Source organism: Seriola lalandi, unplaced genomic scaffold (assembly GCF_002814215.2).
Source record: "Seriola lalandi dorsalis isolate HSWRI2012SDOR001 ecotype SW California unplaced genomic scaffold, Sedor1 jcf7180002054683, whole genome shotgun sequence".
Taxonomy (NCBI): domain Eukaryota; kingdom Metazoa; phylum Chordata; class Actinopteri; order Carangiformes; family Carangidae; genus Seriola; species Seriola lalandi.
In genome coordinates this window covers 53,315-58,341 of record NW_019525236.1, presented here as the reverse complement: position 1 = coordinate 58,341, position 5,027 = coordinate 53,315, and the positions used below count along the sequence as shown (strand labels likewise).

General features: G+C 45.8%; 1 protein-coding gene across 1 annotated transcript in view; it reads left to right on the top strand.

Moving 5' to 3' along the window:
- Positions 1-4,018: 4,018 nt before the first annotated feature.
- Positions 4,019-5,027, top strand: part of LOC111667095 (protein Tob1-like) — a 3,425-nt gene continuing 2,416 nt past the window's right edge. Inside the window, exon 1 of the mRNA XM_023422678.2 lies at positions 4,019-4,265. The gene's annotated coding sequence lies outside the window, so the exon portion shown is untranslated. The remainder of the gene's footprint in view (positions 4,266-5,027) is intronic.

The window sequence follows — 5,027 nt, the reverse complement described above, 5'->3', positions numbered from 1 at the left end:
GGGGGGGGGGGGGGGGGGGGGGGGTATGTGCTTATATTAATGACATTCCTGGCAGTGGTGCAAGAGTGTGAGAGCAGCTCTCTGGCTTCCCTCTGCTGCCACAGCATTTGTAAACAGCTGAAGAGGAAACAGCCTGAACCTGATCCCCGTCCAGGCCGGACTGAAGGAGACCTTCATCCTGTACCAGAGTGAAGACTGGCTTTCTGAACTTTTAATGATGGTCTGTGTAAACAGGTGAATCACTGTCTGCTGCTGGAGTTAAAACCCCATCACTCCTCTGAGTTTAAGGGAGGATGAAGCAGGTGCTGCTGCACGTGAGCATGAGGTTATAAATTCATATAGCAGTAATCTTAGATCACTATCACCACTCAGCAGATATGAATACGAACAGAGCAGCTCCTCCTCCTCCACAGATCAGACTGTGTTTCAGTAACAGAGCAGTGAAACTTCAGTCAGCTGGTTCATCATATACAAAGAGCTCATATACGACGGTAGACTACGTCCATCTTTATTTACAGTCTGTGGGTTCAGGTTGTTGATTCTGTGGTTGTTCAGAGGTAATTTAACTTAACTTAAGCAAAGACAGGAAATAAATGAATAACATGAGGCGGTTAAATGCTGTGCTGTATCAGCTGTGGGTTAGGTGATCATTCTGAGAGCTGTCACTGCCCCTTTCAGACACGTGGTCATGTGATCTATTGTTAATATAAAAATATTGATTTCAGCAGCTTTAAAAGGTCAAAAGTTCAGACTTTGGTTGTTGTTACTGTTTGTAACGTACAGGCTGACGTTGCTGCTCTGGGCTGCAGGTCAGAATATTCTGAGATAAAGCGATGAGGATCAGTGGATCTGTCTTCAAAGCTCCAGGGTTTAATGAAGAACTGGAGGAAGCTGAGAGCCTGTAGTTTATTTACTTTGGCCTGAATTTGAATTAAACTTGTTCATCTTCAGAGAGAAGAAAGGACCAGATGCCAGAACCTGAAAATGAAAAGGGTAATAAAAAAGTATGAGCTTTATCCTTCAGGTGAACATGTTGAACCACATGGTGAAGTCCAAACACTGAGCTCTGAACCTGGACCTCATAAACCTGTCCAGGCTCTCAGTGTTAGTCAAATAACCAGAATGAGAGCAGCTTTCATTATACAGCAGGTTCTATTAACTCACTGATCCCAGACCAGCTCCTCTCCATATAAAACGTTTTCTCTTTCTTGTCTTGGTGGTAAAGAGTGGCACGGATTCTTATTATCTACTATCTACACTTCATGTCTCAGCTCTGAGCTCGTGATGTTACACAGACCACATTAAAGCCCGCTGACCACATCTGGGACTTTAACAGCCCGAGACGAGAGCAGGATTTCACAGCTCTGTGAAGAGAGGAGGGAAAAATGTCTATGTGGACTGACTTCACTCAAAAATCTGCATGAGTCATGTTAAAACATCTCAGTTCATTAGCTGTGTTTACCTCCAGGTCCCAGACACAGACTCGCAACAACAGGCTGCAGCTTTCTCCACATCCATATCCACATCCACACTGCTGGAGAACAACAAGGTGGTCATTGTGAAGCCTGGTGAATGTTGTTCCACCCACCACAGCCAAAACTAACACAGTGAGGTTGAGCAGCGCTGCTCACGGCGCTGGGAACACAGACTTGTTGTTGAATAGCGATGCAGCAAACTGAAACATGTCTGAACATTTGGTCGTAGTCACACGTTTCCTGCTCCGGTGGCCTTGGTGTGTGTCCAAGGCCCCCATGGTGTGTTTAGTTTGTACTCAGGTCATCCATCACACAACCTCCTCTGTGGTGGTGGTGGTGGTGGTGGTGTGGTGTGGGGGGGGGACTCATCTCTCGCCCCTGCTGAGACTCAATCTGGAGGTTGGAAGAGATCTCCATTGTGCCTGCAGCGTCCTGCAGCCTTGAGCTGACTGTGTTTTACTGCACTTTGTTTATGGCGCCGGGACGTGGCTCCGAGCTAAACATCAACTGTGCTATTGTGATAAACAACAATTATCCCCATATGTGATTATACTGGGGTTAATGTATACATCAGCTGTTCTTCTTTAGTACAGAGACACACTGACAGGGATGAGGATGACTCCTCTCTGTATCTGTACGTCCTGTTAAAGCTCAGGCAGCGGCTGCCCAACGTCCTCGTGAATAAAGAAGAGGAGACCAGGGATGGTTGTAACATTTTTGACATTTCTGTCCATATCTTTTAAATCAGTGCGTTCAAAATGTAATACAAACTAGTTCCATGTGTCTGCTGTTAAATGGTGTAAGTGTTATCTCTGCAACACAAACAGAACATGTCTGTAGTTTAGTCTCAAACACAAGGAGTGAACTGTTACATTATGACATCAGGATTATGACAAAAACTTAATGTTGTAAAGATTTTTATTCAACACTTCAATTACTTTTTAACATAATTGGTGTTTTAACAAAATAATAAAACTGAACAAAATGTGCAAATGTTCACCAGCTTCAACAGCTGAACATTTGTGTCCGTGTGTGACTGTGTATCTAACCCAGACTCTTGTAGCCATGAACTAGCTTAACTTAGAGCTGCAGCTAAAACATTAGCACTGACAACTAGCATGTAAAACATCTACATAGACTCACAATAAACATGAGATAAGTTTGAAGAGTTTAACTACAGAGCAGGCTGCTAGTACAAAAATAAATTACGTACTGCTAGTTTCTCAGGTGTGGCGTAATCAGGTGATTAGTAACACGTCCTGATTGGAGACGTTGGAAGCGTTACAACAAGCATGTATATTAATTCAAACTGAGTCCATTTCTTCATTTCTATTCAGTGAGGAACAACAGACTCCCTAAATGAATTGTTATTGATTCAGACCAATCATATACGCCACTGAAATGATATTGACTCCCCTGCTGCTCCAGATAAATCAACATCCACAGACATCACATACAGCGTTTCACTGGGTTTTTGAGTCAGGAAATACTTTTGTGTCCAAAGAACAGCCTGTCTTCTCCTCCTCCTCCTCCTCCTCCTCCTCCTCCTCCTCCTCCCTGTGCTGCCACCTCCCTCCCAGCTGTATAATTCATGTGGCATTGTATTTATTGTGCAAACACACAGTGCGGGAGTCCATGTTAGGTAAGAACAGGCTGTGGCGTCAGACACCTTTCGGCCTGACAGGGGAGAGATTAAGCCGTGCACTGCACAGCTGCTGAGAGAGAGCAGCCGGGATCACCGTGTAACTATTCACTGTCACAGTCCACAGACATTATAACGAGGAGAATTTTATCACAGGTACACACAGGGAGAAGAATGTCAACACTTATACAGATGGTAATTATGAGATTACATCCGCTTTGTTAAGAGTGGTGGAGACTGTAAACAACTCTCAGTCAGGGGAGGGGGGGGTGAGCTTCAACAGCCACAGCTGGTTCAAGGAACATCAAAATGTCACTGTGAGGAGCAGGGAACACGTCCAGTGACAGGTGTGTCCCTCCGCCGCCGTGACCATCCAGCTCCGTTAAACCCCCTGTGGAGGGAAGAGCTGAGGTTTTTATGACAACAGTCACTACACACACTGTTGAACACTTTCATCACAACACACTCCTTGTTCAGCCGGAGGTTTCATGCATGACTGAGCACAACCTCTGAGCACAGCAGCTCCAGGAGGGGCGGACATCACGTCGAACAGACACGAACACACGTCTTTCTTTTACCCTTCAATCAAATTAATGTTAGAACGTTTCTCTGTAACACCAGGAGCCATGTTTCTCCTCCCACAAACAAGGGGGTTTTAGCTAAAACCTGCTCCGATAAAATAGTCCCAAGCACATGAAAGGCAAAGCACTACCGTAAATAGAACCCTGCGGGTGATTGAGCCCGACATTAACCAATCACAGCGGCGGTTGGAGCGGTTGTTGATGACGTAGCCGCGCGTAGTCAATAGAAACACATCACTGGGTGTTGACCTCTGCGAGCCGCATCACCACCTCCTCCATGTCCGTGGCGGAGGGGTACTATAAAAACAAACCAGCCCAAGTTTTAAAGGGCAGAGTTGTAAAAACTCCCAGGCTGTGGGGGGTTAGCTTGGTCTCCTGCGAGTCGGAATTCAACTGAACCCCACGGAAGAAAAAACAACAAAAAGAAAACCCGCCTGGAGCAGAAACAGAGACACAACATCGACGACACCGTTTTATATCTCCTTGAGAAAACTACACCGGAGGCTGTGGAGGTGTTGGAGCGGACTGAGGCTGGTGCAGGAAAGGACCGACTGTGTGAATTTCCATGTAAGTCGATATAAACGTAGCGTCGCCATTACATTCGTTTGTCGGGAGCTGCATTAATTTTTTATTGACATCTCCTTTCGAGTCTCGGGCAGTGACAGTCAGCGGTGTCATTGAACGTTGGTGTTACAGAGTCGACAGAAACAGGCTGTAGCCACCTAGCTAGTTAAAATGCTACGTAGCTTGCTATCGATCGACACGTTCGTCGGTTCAGATTAAAGCAGATTTTTCTTTTTCTGCCGCCGTTAACATCGACGTTAGCTTCCTTTTACCGTCCGGGCCCGGTGATATTTAGCTCGCTACAGACGATGTCACTGCGAGCTAACGCTGATAACGGCTAAACATTAACAGTATGTGGCGTCTAGATAGCGAGTCTGCTACATGTCCGTTCACACCCTTCATTAACTTAGCCAGCTAATGCTAGTCATGCTAACTGCTCGGTTGTAACGGAGAAAGTGAATCGTTTTTTTTTTTTCTGTTGATTCCTGTTAATGTCGTCGCGTAAACTGAGCTAGAACGGGTTTATGGCCGTGGTTAGACTTTGAATGATGATTATGTAACAGCGGGCTGGTCTGTGCTGCTGTACTTACGGTGGCTCCGCCGGTGCACGGGAAAGCACTAGAACAGCCTTGTCTTTTTTTAATAAGGGAAAAAATACATCCTCTCACTAAAGCAGGAGTTATGTCTCAACATGTCCGCGTGCCAAAACGAGCCAATCGAGAATCCTATGTGAGTATTGACAGCTGCCGTCAGACCCCCCCCACC